We start from the raw sequence: 20,491 nt of genomic DNA, 5'->3' as shown, positions 1-20,491 counted from the left end.
TATCATGGGCAGGACACAACACTGTGCAGTCCCAAGGAGAACTACTAGTGTTTTTGAGTTTGAAGATGATGCTTTGCCCATCAAAAATTAGTTCATGAACACTTCCAGAAACATGGTACTTTTTAAAATTTATGATTCTTTAAATTTAAAAAAAAATTATTATTTGGGGGTCAAGGGACAGCTGTATATGTAGAGGTCAGACGTCACCTTTGTTGAGCTACTTCTCTTTTTCCACCTCTACATGTGATCCAGGGATAGAACTCAGGTTGTCACAAGCACTTTAACCCACTGAGCCAACTGGCTGGCCCTAAACTTAGAATCTCCAATACATAGTGTAAAAGGGGCAGACACTGTTGAGATGTGTTTGGGTATAATGGTGGAGATTTAGATTTTTCTTCAGAGGAATGGGATATAAATCTCCTATGGCCATCTTGGTTACGGTGACTAATCTATGGAATGATAGAAAGGTCACGGCAGGACATATGTGATAAATGTGGACATGCTAGGGGAAGTATTACATGGTAGGTGTGAAAGTGCTTAGCCAGCTCTCCAGTGTCACACAGATGGCCGATTGTATCGTGGCTTGTTATATTCCAGTGTCGGTTTGCTCTTCAACAACTTTCAATGGCCTGGCACTTTGAAGACCAATTGCTAATTGTATAAAACTATACAAATGTCTACTGTATGTTTTTTTTCTTCCGAGTATACCCATGATCATCATGGAGTAGAGATAACCCTAGGCAGTAGTTAAGGCCATGATGGAAGCAGACTAATACAATGGCAGCTGGGTCTGTCGTAATGATTGTGGAGCTGTTGACACTCCCCAGGAAAAAGAAGGGCAGGACCCAAGATCTGGGATGCCAGCCAGTACTCCCACCTGCCCCCAGCAGCTCTAAAGAATGGTGGGCAACACTGGAATGCACAGGAAGTGGAAGGTTAACTGAGAAGAACTCTATAATGCAGCGTCCATGAGGTCACTGTGTGTGGTGGGGTGGGACTTTGTGGTGATGCAGCTGTTTTGGGGGTTACCCAAGTTCCATCAGCAATTCTTCACACATGTTCCTGTAAGTAAGCCCCATAAGTGTATCAGATCACCAAGGTGGAGATGGAAGGAACCCTTGCTTTGGTCTGTCTGAACAAGCATTTGTTCACATTCTCCAGGAGAAGTAAGGCGGGAATTCCCAAGATGGATTCTGCCTAATAATTTTCTAAAATGTTTGCATCATTCTTCGGTCATGTCTTCAGGGTTTATTTTATTTTCCAAGTCATAAGATTTATGCAGTAGTTTTGGATGGAATAGTACATTTAAAAATGCTTTACATGTATTTGTGTGTGTCCGGATGTCCATGCCATGCCATGTGTGTGGAGGTCAGAAAGCAGCTTGTGGGAGTCCATTTTCTTCTTGCAGCATGTGGGTTCTGAGAGGCAAACTCAGGTTTTTCCTTATGCCAATTAGCAATTTTATCCTCTGAAGCCTCTTGCACGTCCAAAAGCACACACTCAAAAGGTTTCCTTATATTATTTTTAACTACATGAAGACATGTGTGTATGTGCACGTGAGACCAGGTCCCCATAGCAGGCCAGAGGTTTCAGATCCTGTGCAGCTAGAGTTATAGATGGTTGTGAACCTTCCAGTGTGGGTGCTGGGAGCTGGTCTCCCTTAGTCTCCACAGTACAGATCTGAGACCTTCCTGCCACACAAGACCCAATTTACATCTTATGTAATAATATCTTGTTTGTCTCCAAAGACCAAGTAAACAAAACAAATTGGCTCTAAACACTTGTAAATTAGTCTGTCTGATGACAAAAGATGCTGGTAGAGGAATGGCTCTGAGCTGTTGGTGTTCCAGCATAGGCCTGTGGGTTTTCAGGACTTGGGAGGCAAAGGAATCATTTTCGTTGTAGAGTCTGGATAGCAACCCCACTACTATTCAAAGCCAAAGACTATAAACAGTTGGGATCTTTAACACTGGACAGAGCTGATGCAGACCTGCTGAACTCTGAATTTCAAAATAAGGTGAGTGGAGGACCCTAATAGTCATACAGGATGAGAACTGGTCCTGTCCCTGGCACCTACTCCTGCTGGTGCAGAGTAGATAACCCGATAGGTTTAGAGCCTCTGGCAAGGTTAAGGCTAGCTACCACCCAGGTGTTTGGTTTCTAACCTTGTTGGTTAAGCCAAACCACATGCACTTGGTTCTGAGAAAACCAATCAATCATGTAAGAGCCAGTTCCAGAAGATACTTACTGACAGTTTTGCAGGACCTGGGAAATCTGATCAGACTTCTTACTCTTTCTGGCCTGGCCTGTATTTTACCCTGTTATGAAGACAAATACCCTCTCTGGCTCTGCGCTCACCTCAGTTATAACTTGATAAACATGTATTAGATTCCCTTCCTTCCCTCCTCCTTTTTTCCCTCCCTCTTTTCTTCCCTCCCTCCATTTTTCCTTTCTTCTTTCTCTCTTTCCTCCCATCCCTGCCTCCTTGCTTTTCTCTATCCCTTCCTTTCACAAAATGTCCTGTAGCTCCAGGCTGGCCTCTAAATCCTTAAATAAGAGAGGATGACCTTGATGTTCTAATCCTCCTGCTCCACCTCCCATTGCAAGGGTTAGAGATTCAGACCATCGCCTGGTTTCATGCTGAGCTGGAAATGATGCTTCCTGAACGCTGGACAAGCACTCCCCCAACTCACCTACTTCCCCCAGCTCACATAGGCCTATTTCCAGAAAAGGTGCTCAATATACTTTTGGTAAAGTTTGGCAAAGCTGACAAAGTCCATCTCTGACATGTTCTGACAACAAATACAGTTTTTCCCTATCATCTGTACCCAGAGGCCTCATGTAGTAGGTAAAATTGAGAATGGACCTAGGAATTCATTTCTGGTCTATCTTCCTCTTGCGTGTGCCTGTGTGTGAACGTGTGTGTGTGTGTGAGAGAGCTAGTTTGTTTTATTTTGTATTGACAAACTTGCAGTCTTCCTATCTTACCTCCTACGTGCTGGGGTTACATGAGCTAGCCTGCCTGGTTTACTTTCTTTGCTCTTGAGAATGAGAAGCATTGGTTTGGGGGAGGTGTTAAGTACAGACTGGCTTGTCAAGACCACAGCTGGTCTTTGACTAAGATGATAGCAGGACTCTCTTTGTCCTGAGTCCTGTGTGACTTCTCCATGGCATGGTCCCAGTAGGTGATGTAGCTGATGACTAGCCCTGCTATCCCAAGGCTATGCTTCTGGGATCGTGGCTTTTCAGGGATTGTCACTGCTGTCTTTTAAATGCTTATGCTTCTTGGAATTTAAACCCTAAGGTGACATTGTCACTAGATGAAGTTATTGGGGGGGTGATGAGGCTGTGATGCCTCATTCTCAAAAATGTTATCAGTACCCTTATAAAACGCTATGAGGGCACACATTTGTCCCATTCTGTCCTTCTAGTCTGCATGAGGACACAGTAGGCCCTTCTTCTACATCCAAATCGTTTGGCACCGGCACCTTAGACTTCTCACACACTAAAGAACTGTGAAGAATAAGTTTATATTATTTATTAGTTACTTCATCCAAAGGGGTTTTACTATTGAAGTGGGTTTGGACTAAAGTAATTACCTAATTGTCACTGGGCCTCTGTGTGTTAGTCAGCTTTCTGTTGCTGTGGCAACATACCGGAGACATACAACTGAAAGGGAGGAAAGGTGTCAGCCCCGCATCACTTGTCTATGTCGATTTAGGCCTGTAATATCGTAGTATATGATAACGGACAGGATAATCTTGGGAGCCAGAAAGTAAATGACTGAGAAAAGAGATGCTGTGATCTCAATATTCCCTTTATGGTTACATTTCCAGTGACCCAACTTCCTCCAATTAGGGTTTAACTCTAAACAATTTTGACCAACTCCAATAGCACCACAGCTTGGAGATCAAATTGTTAGCCCATTCACTTTTGAGAGACATTAAAGATACAAGCAATAGCACTTGTTTCCTGATAAGATTCAGCTACAGATGTGAGAGCTTGTCCTAATTCACCTTTACAATAATAAGGGGGGATCAGTTGACGTTGTGATATGTTTTGCTGGTAGAACCTGCAATGGTATAAATAGGGACCACAATATCATCTGCTACTATTTGTTTGGCCTGGCACTTCTTAATACCTAGGTGGGCCTTAATTGATTTTATGTGTATGGTTAATATGTTAATGATGCTCTCAATCTTCCCTGGCATCCTACTGTCCTGCATTGTCTTCATCTCTAGTTGTGCTTTGAACTGGAACTCAGTGAGGGGTTGGGGTAAAGCTCTTGTGAAGAGGGTCTGTCTTTATAACATTTCCAAAATCTCTATTGCAACAGAAGAGAAGCCAGAGATGGATGATAATTATTGCAATTCAATTCCAGGGATCTCTCAATGAGAACCTCAGGCAGTGTGCACAGAGAAAGGCTCAAATCACAAAGCTCTATAAGTGTATGGCTTCTCAGGAACCTAGGTATTGTTTAAAATGGGGAGAAACATGCTTTGAGTTCAGAATTGTGGGTGATCTGAGGAAAGAATAAGAGTGAACAGTGGGCCTTGGCAGGGTAGTTCATAGTGGCCTTTGTGACACTGTGTATTTGATAAATAGTCAAATTTTCAGTCAGCAAATCTTACGTGGCCCATATGGCTAATGGTTCCTCAGTTCTTTGTCTCCTCTTCTGTCTATGGGTGAGTGAAAAGGCTGGGTGTCTCTGCAGCTACCTGCTAACACATCTACAGCCACAACCAAATAAGAAAATGTAGAAAAGTTTTATTCCAAGAAAGTCTTGGGCTGTGGATATAGCTTAGTGAGTAGAGTATTCGCATGACATGAGCAAGGTCTTGGGTTCAATCCTTCAGCACTGCAGAGAACCTTGACTCTCCTGTAATCCTCCCACTGCTGTAGTGGGAGGAGAAGACAACTCAGAGGTTCAAGGACATCCTCAGATCTGTAGGGAGCCCAAGGACAGCCTGGGCTATATAAGATCCTGCCTTTAAAAACATAATGATTTATTTAAAAGAGCAGCCCATAGAATATGCACTTATCTTGCCCTGTGAAGCTTTTTTAAGTCTTCATATTTTTGGCTCTATGGTGAATAATCTAATTGAAAGAAGAATAATCTTTCTAGTGAAGAAAGAAAGGGAAAGACTGTATCTTGGGCCCGAAGAATTTACATTTCATACCTGCTACAATGTGTTCATGACCAAAGGTTACACAAAACACTAAGTATTTGGATCTCTTGATATGGAAAGTCAGCAAAACTGCTTCATGCCATTTTCCATTGCTCTTCCAAGATCACATCTGTTTGGAACTGAACGTAGCATGTGTTCTGGGGAACCTGTATGAAATTAACTTTTATAGCTGACTTTACAAGCAGGATCTTTTATTGTCTACAACTTGGCTGGGGTTCAGGAAGTCCCCAAGATGATTTACTGTCATATGTGCCTATTGTAGGGTGGTTGATGAAACCAAGATATTATTGAACACATGCAGTCATTCTGGCTACAGCCAACAGGTCAGTTAAGCCTTTTATCTGAAAGGATTGAAGAGCTTACATTGCAGAAGGGGGATGGGGTGTTGAGTATTTTAAGTGAAATAATTACTTGCAGAACCAAAAACATTTGTGTCCAAGCCTATAATTCCTTTCTGTTTGCCAATCCTCTAAAGGCTTATTAGAATCTAGAATACATTATTTCAACAAAGATTTAAGGAATATCTCTCAAGTAAATGCATGATTACATTCTTATAGTATCTCAGATGGTTCATTCAATTTATTTGACTATAGAATTAAGAATAAAGATCATGCATTTAAATTTTTTTGATATTTCCTAATGTAACTTCTCCCCAAGCCTTTCTCAAGTTACAGAGGGGCTCTTTTAAGGTAACATTGTCTTCACATAGTCAGAGAAAAACTTGGTAAATATGGTGATAGAAATAATGGAATTTCCCTTTAGGAGGAGAAAATCCTCAAAAACTTGGTTTTATGTTGGTGGATCAGGAGGACTTTTTTTCATTTTCTTTTTCTTTCTTCTTTCTTTCTTTCTGCTGCAGACTGAGGTTTCTTACGGGATCCTTTGTACCGTGGGACAATGGGCTCTGGCCAAGTGTGCACGGGATTCGGCTGTGACAAACAGACTCAACACAAGTAGTGTGGAATCTGAGTGTATTTCTCAAAAATGACATGAGGCTTTTACAATCATTGCAAAAGAGAAATGAAAAATCTGGCAGCTCAGTAGTCGAGGTATATCTGAGGCCATCTAAAACACACTAGGTCTAAAACAGCAGCCATCTCCTCTGGACTGGTGCAGCACCCCTGGGCTCCGAGCACTCTCAGGCTGCATGGGCCCGGCCTGAGTCCCGGGGGGCTGCGGGTGCACCAGTCAGGAGGGTAGAGGCTCGAATCTCAAATCCTCAATGTTGAATGCTCGAATCTTGAATGCTCAATCTCTTGAATCTCGACTGGTGCTGCAGCCCCCCTGGCCCATCTTTTTTTCTTTCTTTCTTTCTTTCTTTCTTTCTTTCTTTCTTTCTTTCTTTCTTTCTTTCTCCTTAAAAAAAGATTTATTTATATATTTTATGTATATGAGTACACTGTAGCTGTCTTCACACCAGAAGAGAGCATCGGATGGATCCCATTACAGATGGCTGTGAGCCACGATGTGGTTGATGGAAATTGAACTCAGGACCTCTGGAAGAACAGTTAGTGCTCTTAACTGCGGAGCCATCTCTCCAGCCTGACAATTTCTATTTTTCAATAGTAACTTATCATTTGATTAAATTGGAATACAGAAAAGAAAAAGGTTAAATATAATTCTAGGATCTGCACTTACAATATCAAAGATATTTGATCATATGACAAAACTTTAGAGAGCAATGCAGCATGTCTCAGCAGAGAGCTAACTGATGTGCTCACGTTTCAGTTAGAAACTGACTGTCAAAGTTCTGGGAGTTTCAGATGAATTTGAAAACATTTTTGAATTTGAAATTTTGTTTTTTTTTTTTTAAAGAAAACAATATGTTTGCTAGAAAAAAACACAAAAAATGATTATATACAAAATGGTTATGTGACCAAGGATGTCACACTGTGAGAGAGTGACCAGGCTTCTGACACTTATTTGCGCTTCCTCAGGATCATGTACATAAGGTCGCTGATAAAAGTGAAGGCAAAGGCCTCCCAGGCCAGGATGAAAGAGTAGCCGTAGGTGCCTTCCTGTAGGCAATAGAGGTTGCTGTTCTGTTGGTGACAGTCTTGGCACCGGTCTGTATAGATGGAAGCCCCGATCATGACACACAGACAGGACAGGAGCTGGATGAGGACCGTCAGGACGAATCTCTCTCCCTGCTTGAGGCGAAGAGCTGGAGCAGAAAGATGAAGAAAGAGATGCAGGAGAGGATGGTGGAGAGAATCATGGTGGCCTGCCCCGCCTGCATCACAGAGTAACCTTCAAACTCATTAGTGCCACTCAGGTCATTGATCTCTGTACAGTTTGTGCTGTTGGTGCATACTCTCCAGAGGTCAGCTGAGAAGTCGTCTCCTACCCACCAGGCATTGCCAATGGTAGAAATGAACAGGAATGCTGTGGACATGATATGGAAGACAATGATGAAGGAAGGAATCACCAACATGTTCACAGGGCAGTGAAGGCCAAGGGAGCAGTGGGAAGTCCAGAGAGGGATGAGGAGACAAAGAAAACCAAGGCCAAAGTCTACAGACATACTAAGGTATAAGAGCCTCAGATCCAAACTTCTAGTTATAACATCAGGAGGAAACAAGGAAAATCTCTAAATATTATGTATATATTTGTCTACTGGGCCATTTGTAAGGTAAACTGAATTAAGCTTAGGTGGATGGGGGTTTGTGGCTTTGTTTTACAGGTTCATACTATGTAGTCCAGGCTGGCTCTGAACTCTCTATCCACCTGAGTGTTGAGATTAGAAGCATGGGTCACTACAATCAGTTTTCCCCTTTACTTAATGTAAAAATCAACTCTCTGGGACCAGAATTTGCAGTTAATTTTAGGATCCTGCTGTAAACCTCACAAATCTCCAAAGTATTTTTCTTTCTTTAAAATGAAAGTAATCTATATATTTACCACTCTATTCACTATCATAAGGAGCTTGAGTGTCAATGGATAATCATTCTTTCTCTTCCTTCCTTCCTTCCTTCGTTCCTTCCTTCCTTCCTTCCTTCCTTCCTTCCTTCCTTTTTTCCAGTTATGTGGCCCAATCTCTTCTAACTCATCATGCATCTCAGGTTGGTCTTGAACTGTAGTAATCTTTCCACTCATTCTTTCAAGTGCTGGTGTGATAGGCATGTGCTACCACACATGGCTTTGTACAGACAGGAAACCAAAAACTGAATCAACAGATTTAGCATTGATGACAAAGCAGCTTAACATTAATCCCACACATGCTAGCTCGTGTTTCTGTCCTCAAGCTGACCATGGAATGGAACTGAGCCTCAGTGATGCAGCCGTCCTTGCTAGAGCCTGAATTTACCTTCATCCCTATAATCTGTTAAGATGATTATTTGACAGAGTAATGTGTTAATAAAGTTCAACAATACCACTTATTTAGCATTAGGTGTGTGAGTACCTGCCCGAGCACACCCATTTCACAGAACACATGTGCAGGTCAGAGGACAAGGTATAGGAGTCAGTTCTCCTTTTTCTTCACGTGGATTCTTGGTATCAAACTCAGGCTTGATGGGTAGCCTTCACCTGCTGAGCCGTCTCGCTGTGTTCCCCAGGCAGGGCAATATAGCTTTGAGTAATGAAATAATCTGCTATCAGTGCTAGACAAGCCCCTTCACCAAAGGCCATTAAGCCAGGACAGTAGGATTCAGGATCTTTATGGGCCAGGCTGAAAGGGATCTCTCTGTTCTCAAGGCCAGAAGCAAGCAATTCAAGAGCACATCTTCAGCCTGACACATCTCTTCCTGTAGAAAGGAAGTCAGCACATTTTAAAAGTGTTCTGAAACAGTCAAATGGGAGTCATGTTAATTTGGTGTAAAACTTCATGTGGCATATTACTAATGCCAAAGAACAAAGCAGAGAGGATCTGGTGACTAATTACTAGCAGCACTGTCACAATTTTATGTAAGTGTGAACAAGGATCATATGTTTCTTATAGTTGGTCCTTGTTGATTCTCTCTGTCTCGCTGGTTAAAGCGTGTTAATGAGTAGCAAGTAGAGCAGTGAGAGCTGCCGAGGCCTCCCCTTTGAACAGTATTTTCAACAGTATTCTCACGCCCAGAGGCTCTGGGGGCCATGGACGTTCTTTAAATATGTGCAACAGTTGAACACTTGTGTTTTAAAGTAACCTCACAGACTTGAAGCTGGAGATCCTGCTGTTAACACTTCAAGGGGACGCCACTGTGGTTTGGGACTACATGATGTGGCAGGGACAACCAGAGTGCTGTCATGGTGCTGTCCCAGGAACCTGTACTTGCTGAGAGTTCAAGGTCTTGCTACAGAAATAGAGCAAATAATAGACCTTAGCAAATTAAAAACTATATGCTTTCGGGGATTCCAGGAGGGGAATGGGATTTGGTATTTGCTCAAGACCAGAACAGTGGCCATGGACACTTGGGTTGGCTTTCTTCTATCTTGTGTCTGTGTGTGTGTGTGTGTGTGTGTGTGTGTGTGTGTGTGTGTGTGTATGTGTTGAGGATTGAACCTAGGGTTTTATTTATGGTAAAAAAGTACTCTATTACTGACATACATATATATATATATATATATGTATATATATATATGTGTGCTCTATTACTGACATACATATATATATATGTATATATATATGTGTGTGTGTGTGTGTGTATACACACACATATATATGTATGTATGTATATATATGTGTGTGTATACGTAACATTTTTGAAGGTCTTGCTAAGTTACCTGAGCAGTTCTTTTCTGTGCTTTAGAGCTCAGGCAGGCCTTGAGTTTCCAGTCCTCTTGCCTCAGCTTCTCAAGTAGCAGAGATTACTAGGTTACACCATGAGGCCTTCTCTAACATATTAATGCTTTAAAATGATGTTTATATTCAAAGAATCTCAAGGAGACTTAAAACTCAGGACAAAAAAGACATCCCCCCCACCCTCCCACATAAGACCTGGATGCTCATGGAAGAAAGGCTCCTGAGCAAGGGCTGATGGTTTGTATATTTAAGATCAGAGGGAAGGTGGCAGGGTAGGTGCTTTATACCTTAGATTCTGGTATTTGGAGAGCTGAGGCAGGAGGATCTTGAATTTGAGGCTACATAGGTTGTCTCAAACAACAAACTCCAAAGAGAAGAGGTGATAAGGATGAAGACAGAATAATTTAAAAGAAAACACAAAATCTCAAAAGTGTGCTCTAAGGGGATCTCAAGGCAATTGTTCTGTCTGTCATTTGCCCAATGGGGCACAGGGCTGTTAAGAGTTTGCAGCTGTTTATTGGAAGAATGGGAATTAGGTTGGCCTCCTAAGCCTCCTGCCCAGTGAATGGAGAGATCTCTACCAATGCCACTTTCTTAAAATCTTTCTCACTTCTGAGTCCATGCCCATCAAGATAGCCTCTGTGGGAGGGATCTCTGATCTCATTCCTCCAGGCACTACATTTATTGCCTGCCGTGACTCCATCTCACATACATTGAGTCTGAAGGATGCTCCAACCACCTCCTCGGGCCTGTGGATTGGACTCAGAGAAAATCTGGTTGGGTTCTTTTTCCTGTCAACTCACTGAATCCCATAGGTCTGTTCTCTTATTTATAAAGTTAGAAGAATGGCTGGGAGATCTCTCAGGGCTCTTTCAGCTCCAATGGCTAAGATTCTATTTAGACTCATTTGAAGAGCAGACAATGGAAGCTAGTTTTGGTTAGGCTGGTGACTGCCTTTTTATATGTAAATGTGAACTGGGAATCCCAAAAGGGACTGTGGAAATGAACTGCCCCTAGTGGAGGGTCATGGACCTTGATGGATGAACAATACCAGCAGGCAAAGTAGGGGAAAACCCGAGAGGTCATTGAACCAAGTGGAATTTCAATGAAGGGGGCCGGCAAGTGAATGAGGTAAACAGAGAACCTGAGTCAAGTTTATTGAGTCCTCTGGCTGAGGTCATGATGGAAACCAGATTGCTGGGTTTCTCCGAGTGTATGCCAATATTGCAATAGGAAAAAATGATTGGATGGTAATATAAATTTTTATAACATTGGGAAAAACAAGGTTGAGTTGATGCCTTAAAGTCAGTCGTCTGAGCGCATGCTTTTTTAGAGTAGACAAGAGCTCTTAGAATGTTTCATGCTTCCAGGGATAACAAAAAAAAAAAAAAATGGGTTATGTGGTCATTTGAATGAGATATGTCCCTCATAAGCTCGGGTTTTTAAACCCTTGATCCTTAATTGGTAGTACTCTTTGAGGCTCTCCTTCCTGGTGGAAGTTTGTCAAGAGCAGCAGATTTTGAGAGTTCGTAGTCTCACCCCACGGCCAGTTTGTTCTCCCTGCTTCCTGCGTATCCATGGAGATGCTGTCAACTTCCTGCTCTGGCTGTTTGCTCATGATGAACTCTGATCAGCCTGGAACCATACACCAAAATCAGCACTTTTTGTCTATAAGTTGTTCTGGTTATGGCATTTTCCCCAGCATTAAAAAGTAACTAAGACAGGTTACTACTTTTTAATTACTTCCTGAGCTGTAAATGATACACAAAGCAAAATATCCTTACACTGAAGCAAGACTAACACACACACACACACACACACACACACACACTTTGCACACACACACACACAAATGATTGCTTTCTGTGTTTAATCTAAAACAAGGTCTCAATGAAGACATATAGGTTGTTCACGCTGCTAAGACCTTGGGATCCTTACCTTGAACTGCACAGATGTACATCAGCAGTGGAATGGATGCATGCACACTATTTTGTGGGATGCAAACCATTTGCTGTTTCTCTAAAGTTAACCCAATTTGTCAATGTTCCCTCAATAGACAGTAGTTCCTTAATCAGGCCTGGTAACACATTTCTTTAATCCAGATCCCCTCAAGGCTAAATCAGAAGGACCAAGGTTAAAACCTTTGTTTGGTTGTGCTAGTGATAACACAACCCCAAGCCCCAAACCCTAGTGACTTAATACGTCTCGTTGTAGAGGAATGATTCATTGCCACCATTGACTTTATTTTGTATCATCTCTGGGAATGTCTAGGAGTGTGTTTCAGGTTTAACTGAGTGTGATGGCTAGGCTTGGTTGTACACTTGACACACCTCAACTGAGGAACTGCCTCCATCAGACTGATTTGGATGGTTTTTCTTGAATGACTATTGATGACAGGAAAGCCTAGAACACTGTGAGCGGAACTACTGCTGGGCTGGTAGTCATGGGGCATAGAAGAAAGGTAAGTAGCTTTCATCCACTGGGTTCTTTTTTAAGTTCTTGGCCTTGAGTTCCTGCCTTTGATTCCATCAATGATGGGCTGTAACCTGTAAGCCAAACAATGCCTTTTCTTCCCTAGCTGGCTGTGGTAAAAAGTTTTATCACCATAACAGATAGCAACCTAGGACAACTGATGATGGAAGAATCACCTTGAGTTTGTACAGCATCACCCTATGAGCAGGTATCTCAGCCTGGACAAAAGGAAAGAGTGAGAAAGTGAGTGAAACACCACTAGTACTCATCTCTCTCTTCTTTCTTAGTGTGATCATCTATCTCATGCTCCTGTCACCATGCTGGCCATGATGGACTGTATCCTTCAAACTGTGAGCCAAAACCAACCCTACCTGATAAGAAACTAAGCATCAGATGGTCAAAAGAACTGCTAGATGTTGGTATAATTATTTTTTTTTGAGGGGGGGGAAGTGTGTTCTTGTTGGAGGAAGTGTGTCAACATAAGGGTGGGCTTTGAGAGAACTTCCTCCTAGCTGCCTGGGAGCTAATCTTCTCCTATTTGCCTTTGGAACAAGGTGTAGAACTCTCAGCTCCTCCAGTGTCATTCCTGCCTGCACGCTGCCATGCTTCCTGCCATGATGATAATGGAGTAAACCCCAGAACCAGCAAGCCAGCCCCAATTAAATGTTATCTTTCATAAGAATTGCTTTGGTCATGGTGTCTTTTCACAGCAGTGGAAACCCTCACTAAGACATTTATGTTTGTTTGGTGTTACTGGCATGAAGGTGGCCCATGGACTGGAAAGCAACAGGTCTGATGAAGACCCCATGGGTGGCTGTTGGTCCACCACTGCTTTTGAAGCTTCCCTTGTGCCTACACTGGAGTTGGCTTTGTGTTATATATTACATTCCCTGTTTTACAGGCAGAACACAGATAATACAAATTATTCAATGGCCTGAATCATGAACATTTGTACTAGAAATGCTGAGTCCTGATTCTCACAAGAAATGACTCATAATTAACACAGTGCATTTCGTATACAACAAACAGAGAAACCCAGGGATGAATACTGAATGAATATCTTAAACATGCAAAAATCATGAAAGGTTCCCTTAGGTTTAGTTCACACTGTGCTTTTTGCCTTAGATATTGCAAAGATTTGGAAATCAAAAAGATTTTCATTTTACCTTTTAGGAACATGGTATAATTTATCTGCATGATTGCATTTTAATTAGCATTCCTATTGCCTATTTAAACATTCAAAGATATAAACCGAACCAACCAAATAGGAATACATATAGGCAAGGTGTTTGCTACCGTGGTGTTCCCGAGCACTGCCTTGGGATAAGGCTCACAGCAGATTCAAGCTTTAATAGTCTGAGCTGGTTCAAAATTAACCCATTTATATGCATGCTATTTTACATAGGGGCTAGCCTTAGTAGCAATTGTTGGTAATGATGGATCTTTGTACAGCCCTAAGGATCTCTGACATTCTTTGGGAGCGAATTAGTCATTCTTAAAATTAAAAATAAATGATTTTGTAGAGGACATTTTTTCCCCATGAGGTTTATGTAGTGGTTATGTGTGGTTGTGAAGTGATAGGACGATGAGGGGTGCGCTCCACTTCCAGTGAGTAAATTCAGATTAGGACAAAGAGCTTCACTAGTGTGCATGACACTGAGGGCCAAGAAGGGCAGGGCCAAGGATTCAATCCATAAGAACAGACTTAATCTTGGAGACAGTCCTAGCTTTCTTACAGAACAGTGGACAGCCATTGTTTAGCCCAACGTCTGCTGCTGTTCCAAGAGTGTGCTTTCAAAAGCTTGAGCCTAAGCTAATAAGGTTCAAAAGTAAAGGAAAAATAGTGAGAGTTTGCCTTTCTATGCTTATAGCTTCCGATATCTTTCTAAGGAAGATCTTTGTAGGTTCAGCAACTGTGGTCCTGGCTAGTCTATCCACCTTTTACGAAGGGGTCATCAAGGATAAGGTGAGGGGTCATCAAGGATCAGGTGAGTAATAGGTTGTGCTGCTGGTCAGCTAGCTATGAAGATCCATTAGAGATAACTCGTCAAAGTGAGCCTGCTAATTGGTTTCATAGTGTAGTTGATAAATGTGGTATATGATAGTAGCATGTTACAGAAAGATATTCAGGCAACAACAAGGCACATGGATGACGGAAAGCTTCTCATTGTGGAATGTGGAATGGCGATTATGATATCACAGTATAATTCAATGTATGTTTCTGGTGATGCTGCTGTTAATAAACCTGTTGGATGGCTAGTCCTATAGTCCTGTAAATCTGTAGCATATATAATTATGCATATGTATAATGCTGATAATAAATGACTATGTTGCCTTCTATTTTTTTAGTGCATATTCGTAACAGGAGTTTACTGAGAAATAGTATATCTTATTATATTGATATCAACCTCATACATATACTGGTATCTATCTATCTATCTATCTATCTATCTATCTATCTATCCTATCTCTCTATATCTATCTATCTATCTATCTATCTATCTATCTATCTCTATCTCTATCTCTATCTCTATCTCTATCTCTATCTCTATCTCTATCTCTATCTATCTCTCTAGCCCTCTGTCCAGGACCTCAGGCATCCCAGGGAGATCTCCGCAACTGTCTTTTTGCTACTTTGTGGGTGCTTTTTCCTTCCACCCTTCTCCACCCCTTTTCTTCTACCCTTTCAACTCCTTAACACTAGATAAGAGAGAGAAAGAAAAATGATAGAGGAGAAAGGAAAGGCTTCCTGAATAAAGTCCAGGGTTAGAAAAGAGGCAATGTTCTCTTTAGACTACTTCCTGCTGATTAGGGGCTTCGAGTTTCTTGGGGCAAGTTTGATCTTGGTGTCAGGATATCTTATTTCTTCTTGTTGTTTCTTCTTTCATCACAAGTACTTAAACAAACCATGAGCAACAACAAACAACAAAGAACAAGCACCAACCAACAATAATAAGATACCAACTGACCCCACCCATCTCTTGAGGCTCTAGTGTTTATATACCCTCTGAAAAGTCCCCAGAATCCCAAATGTCACACAATCCCAAAAAACTATCTGTAGCTGGCAAAATCACGCCTCTATTAGAGCACACACAAAGCAAGTCACAGTCAGCCGCTAAGGTCAGTTCAAAGCAGCTCGTATCCCCACACCTGGGATCAGAATGAAAACATATTTTTCCAATATTTCTGTATTCTTAAAAAACAAACAAACAAACAAACAAAAAACCCAAATTCCAGAATTGTTACTACAAACCTCAATAGCAAGGATAGCCTGATCCATCTGCTTCTACCTCGCCAATACTGCCCACCACACTCAGTTTATGTGGTGATAAAGATCAACCCTAGGCCCTCACACATTCTAGAGAAGTACTCTAAGAACCAAGCCTTATCCCCAGTCCTGTCCACCACATCTCTTGTTGGCATAAAGAGGCCTTGTCCAGCTATTGACCCTGTATTCTCCAAGTGTCCGCTAATAAAATATGTGTTGTCCATGAAGCCGTGGCGTTTCCAGATGACACATTTTCAGATGCAGTGACTAATGACATGGTTCACTCAACTACCCTGGTCAACCAAGATTAGGACTCATCAGAATGAGATGCACAAACCCTCCTTATAAGTCACAGGGTGACCAAAAAGTCTCTAGGGGTGGGGGAATGAACATGCAGCATGTATACAGTCTCGAAAGGTAATCTAGGCAAACTTAAATCCAGAGACACAGGCACTGAGGTGATGATACAACATAACCCCATGGGGCCGGAGAGGTGGCTCAGAGCTTATGAGGGTCCTGCCTGGTCTTGCAGAGGAACCCACATTCAGTTCCCAGCACCTATGTCATTCAGCTTTCAACCACCTGTTTCTCCGGCTCCTGGGGCTCTCCCACGCTCTCTTCTGGCCTTTGAGGGCAATGGCATTCAGATGCACCCCCAACCCCTCCCTCCAGACACACAAGCATACACATGATTAAAATAAAACTCCCCCTTTTAAAAGTCTCTTAAAGATTCAGTTGCTCTAAACAAAAATTCAGCTCCTTATATGAAATCTCTGCAGTGTTCTGGGCCCTGGGTATAGTAAACAGAGGTTTGACCTCTGAATTCTTAATGCCCAAACAATGCACCTTAGACTCAATAACTGACATTGCTGATGGCAGGGCCCCGTCTGATGACTTACTTGTCTTCCTCCATCAAATTCCTTATAAAAGAGAGGGAGGGGCCAGACAATGAGGCAGTAGGGGGGAGGGTGAGCCAGAATCTTTGTCCCTTCGAGCTCTTCACTAGGACCTGACAAATGAGAGCAAAGCACACACTTCCTGCACTTTCTCTGAAGCCAATTAAGCCTTCTCTCTAGTAAACAGGTCTGGGGTTCCTTTTGTTTAGTGCCTCCCACACAACCCCCATTTGTTTAAAGCATTGAAAGTCCTACAACTGCCTTAGCCATCATTCTCCCAGAATACAAGCTACACAATGGCGGACTGACAAAGGGAGAAGTCTGGCTGGATCCCTTTATGTTTCTGAGGGCTTCTAGGAGGGGATTTGTTTGGTCAGAGCAGAGGCTGCCCCACTGTCACCTGGGTTGAGCAGGAGAGCATGTTTCTGCCTTTTCAGATTGTCGTGAAGCCTAAGACAAGGTGTCACTCAGTTCTCCTCCGTCTAGAGCCCATGCAGGGGGCTTGGGAACACCACACAGCAGAGCCAGGCTGCAGTGATGGTCTCAGGGCTTTGTTAGGCTCAGCTCCTGCCTCTCTCTCTCTCTCCTGCTGCTGTTGTGATCCTACCCAGTGCGTGGCAGCGAGCCTCAAGTTCGGGTGAAGGAGGGAGAATGTGTGTGTGAAACTGGAAGGCTATCTATGTCATGAGCATCAGCGAGCCACCGATAGTGTGAGCCTTAGTCCAAAATCTCCACTGCTTTCTATTTCCTATCTTTACATTCTTGTTAGCTCACCAAACTTTGCTGTGATTTTTACCGAGTCCTGTTCTCTGGGTTTCAGTATCCTCATCTGTAAATGGCATGGTGCAGTGGTTCTTCTGAAAGTATATACAGCTTGGCCTCTCCCCTTCCCCGCCCCCCTCAGTAACACCAACAAGGTCACTAGCCTCGTTAGAGATGTTAGTTTAGAATGGCCAAATAGACATGTGTTGCTTCAGGGATGCTGATGCTGGTTTAAGGTCCAGACTCTCGAAGGCTCTTGTGCGTTCTCTCTAGCACCAGCCTTGCCAATGCCTCTTAGACTAAGTTCACCAAGCTGCTTCAAGCCCAAAGCCTCATGCACTCATAATATCTCCCAGAGTGAGACCGGTCAAGTGTGTCAGTGGTGAGCATCTATGCTCACACGCAGATGAAGGATTCTAATCACGACCAAGTAGTAGAGACGCAGGAACTAGCGTGGCAGCCAAACGCCTCTACATTCAGTGTGTGTCACTCTCCAGCGGAACTGAAATGGTTTCACAGGGTGGCAGAAAGCCTGGCTCCTGGTGGACCACTCTAGGCGTTACTTACTTGGAGTTGTGCACTTGTTTGCTTGCCCTGGAAGGAGAATGGAGTGCTTCTTTGTTTTTATTTCCTATCTGGGGATCAGTCTGTGATGAAGATGGTTCCAGAACATGGACCACGTTGTGAACATGGACCTCTTAAAGTGGCTATTCTGCTCTGTCTTAGATGAAGCAAATGTTAGTGACTCTAGTCAATGTCAGACTGCACACCGACTTCTCCCGCTTCTTAAGAATCGCTCTCTCCATCCTGCTCCCTTACCTTTTCAGATTTAGTCTCTTGGGGTGCTCTTCCTAACCTTCTACAACTGGATCAGGAGCTGTTTTGCAGTGCCCCATGCACACTGTCCCTTTCTTGTAATGCAGCTGTCAACATAGTGTATCACACACAGAAGTCCTGCTGACAATTAATTTACAGAGGATGACTTTGTGTCTCCTGGACTCTCTTCCTTAGACTAATTGTTCCTCTTAGTCACTCGTTTATTTACATATTGATTAATTAGATACCCATACTCCAACACGTGGCTATTGCCCAAACATGGGGCCTAGTGTTGCATGCCATCAAAACCAGAGCCGGTTTCTCTCCATCCTTTTGGTCCTTGTGGTACAGTAGCTTCCGTCCCTTTGGCCTCTGACTCTGCACTTTGCATTGCTCATCTTCTCAAGACCCATCTTTGCATCTTGACTTTGCAATCCCATTTCAACCTCTGTTTTGTCCTTTGCCAGGGTTCCAGCTTATCATGCCTCTATGTGCTCTCTGTATCCTTACAAACATGCATTATTTTGTGTTCCGAAACCATGTGTGTTTTATGTTTGTGTACCTGGCATATTAAAATATCTCCTTGTAGATGGCATGAAGTGACACACCCCTCAGGTGTGGAGGCAGGAAGATGTGAATTTGTGGCCAGCTGAAGGTTCAAAGCAAAATTCTGTCTCAAAACATAACAAATGTAAATGAAACGAAACAAACGTCCATCCACTTATTTTGTTCTGCTCAGCAAGCTGCCCTGTCTCAGTGCTGCTATGAGCTGCTGCTCATGGCTGTACACTATTCCAGCATCTCTGCCCCCACCTTCAACTCCCATTGCTCCAAATGCCTCTACTAACACACCTGTACAGGTCCCTCCCACATGTGCCCATGGGGACAACTCAATTTTAGGGATAAGAATTCATATATGCTACATCTGTGGCTCAGGGGCAGGACTACTGAGCAGACCAAGGTGTATATATGTATATGTATGTATATGTATATGTATATGTATGTATATATGTATGTATATGTGTATGTATATGTGTATGTATATGTATGTATATGTGTATGTGTGTATGTGTATGTATGTATATGTATATATGTATGTATATGTATGTATATATGCATGTATATGTATATGCATATGTATATAAACATATATAAACATTGGCTGAGTACTGCCAGCTTCTCCTTGAGTGGTTACTCTAGTCTTTTAAGTTGGAAGAAATTTATATTTATAATGAAAATTCTAGGTTGTAGATAGTCTGATTTGATATAGAAGTATCTTCTTCTAATACTCTGTTCAATTTGTTTTTGATGTCTTTCATTTAAAAACAACAACTATCTTTTATCTTTTTGTTTTGTTTTGTTTTTCGAGACAGGGTTTCTCTGTGTAGCCCTGGCTGTCCTGGAACTCACTCTGTAGACTAGGCTGGCCTCGGACTCAGAAATCTGCCTGCCTCTTATTTTTACTTTTTTACTCCCTTCTCCGAGGTGCTTACTGTGTGTGTGTGTGTGTGTGTGTGTGTGTGTGTGTGTGTACACCTACCCTATCTCCTCTATCCCATCTCCTTCCCTCACAGTTACTGTCTCTTTTCTCTGGTTTTATTGTTCAGATCTCGAGGTATGGAATAAGGGCCTTTGTGAGCCTGCCTCAACAGCAAGCTTATCTGCTCCTTCCAGGCCTTTCCCTCTTCTGTTGACAGGAGTTATATCAAGCCCCATAGCACAGATCTACTCAGCATGCCACTTGTATGTCAGGTGTCTGACTGAAAGGACATCTGCCTCACGGATTTCTAGCCATGCTGAAGACCCAGCCATACTACACCCCTTCTGTGACCCTCCATCACCTTCAATGTGCTACTACTTTATTAGGTACAAGCCTCAGTGACAGCATGTGTCACAACATAACACTTGTTCTATATCTTTTTCTCTTAGTCTCCACTTAATCTCAAGCTTCTGGAGAAAGGAATAGGGTCACATGTGTTCTGTGTCACTAGTATAATGTCGAGTATATAATGAAGACGCAGTAATGCTCCCCAACATGAGGAAGGGTGGTTTTCAAACTCATTAGAGATAGCCGTCTGATAGCCTAAGTCCAACTGAGCAATCTGGTGAGTGAATTTTGTATTATTGGTTGAGTGTACAAAAGCTCCTACATCCTTCATGCTCATGGTTTCTCCTTCCAGGAAAGATCTGGAAACAGAGGCTCACAGGTATAGGAATGTCTATATTAACGATTATATTAATGATATTAATAGGGGACAAGATGATGACTAGGAAGGGTGAGGAGTGCTTGGGGTAAGCAATCCTTTCAGTGCTACTTTGAGTGGCTTTCTCCCCTTTGTAAAATATGAGCATTATGATGACT

The 20,491-nt window shown here is 42.5% G+C and overlaps 1 long non-coding RNA gene and 1 pseudogene across 1 annotated transcript in view; one reads left to right on the top strand and one right to left on the bottom strand.

The window, feature by feature from the left end:
• The window catches only part of LOC116082190, a 34,015-nt gene extending 21,215 nt beyond the window's left edge, over nucleotides 1–12,800 (top strand). The window contains exon 4 of the long non-coding RNA XR_004115204.1: nucleotides 12,675–12,800. This is a non-coding gene — a long non-coding RNA (uncharacterized LOC116082190). The remainder of the gene's footprint in view (nucleotides 1–12,674) is intronic.
• Nucleotides 7,109–7,659, bottom strand: LOC116082189 (annotated as a pseudogene).
• Nucleotides 12,801–20,491: the final 7,691 nt, after the last annotated feature.

The sequence above is a fragment of the Mastomys coucha genome, unplaced genomic scaffold, assembly GCF_008632895.1.
Source record: "Mastomys coucha isolate ucsf_1 unplaced genomic scaffold, UCSF_Mcou_1 pScaffold7, whole genome shotgun sequence".
Classification (NCBI taxonomy): Eukaryota; Metazoa; Chordata; class Mammalia; order Rodentia; family Muridae; genus Mastomys; species Mastomys coucha.
The sequence above is the reverse complement of the archived record's forward strand: the minus strand, read 5'-3'. Positions and strand labels throughout refer to the sequence as shown.